The 211-nt window shown below is 64.0% G+C and overlaps 1 protein-coding gene across 1 annotated transcript in view; it reads left to right on the forward strand.

Moving 5' to 3' along the window:
• LOC104526180 (ras-related protein Rab-42-like) overlaps positions 1–211 on the forward strand; it is a 1,330-nt gene that overhangs the window by 268 nt on the left and 851 nt on the right.

The following is a 211-nucleotide window of genomic DNA, read 5'->3' on the forward strand; positions in this document are numbered from 1 at the left end:
GGTGGGAACAGGAAAGGGGACACATCCCCCACGCGGGACCCCCAGCACCCAGCGTGGGTGTAAAATCCCCATCGGGGTGTGCGGGGACAGAGGGTGATGGCTCTTTGGGGGACATTGAAACCTTGTGCTGAGCTTGCAGTGAAGCTGGAGCTGGTTTTGGGGGGCAGCCAAAGGAGTGGGGCTGGGTCCCGGTCCTGGGGTCCCGGTCCTG

This window comes from Antrostomus carolinensis, unplaced genomic scaffold (genome assembly GCF_000700745.2).
Source record: "Antrostomus carolinensis isolate BGI_N321 unplaced genomic scaffold, ASM70074v2 scaffold28206, whole genome shotgun sequence".
Classification (NCBI taxonomy): Eukaryota; Metazoa; Chordata; class Aves; order Caprimulgiformes; family Caprimulgidae; genus Antrostomus; species Antrostomus carolinensis.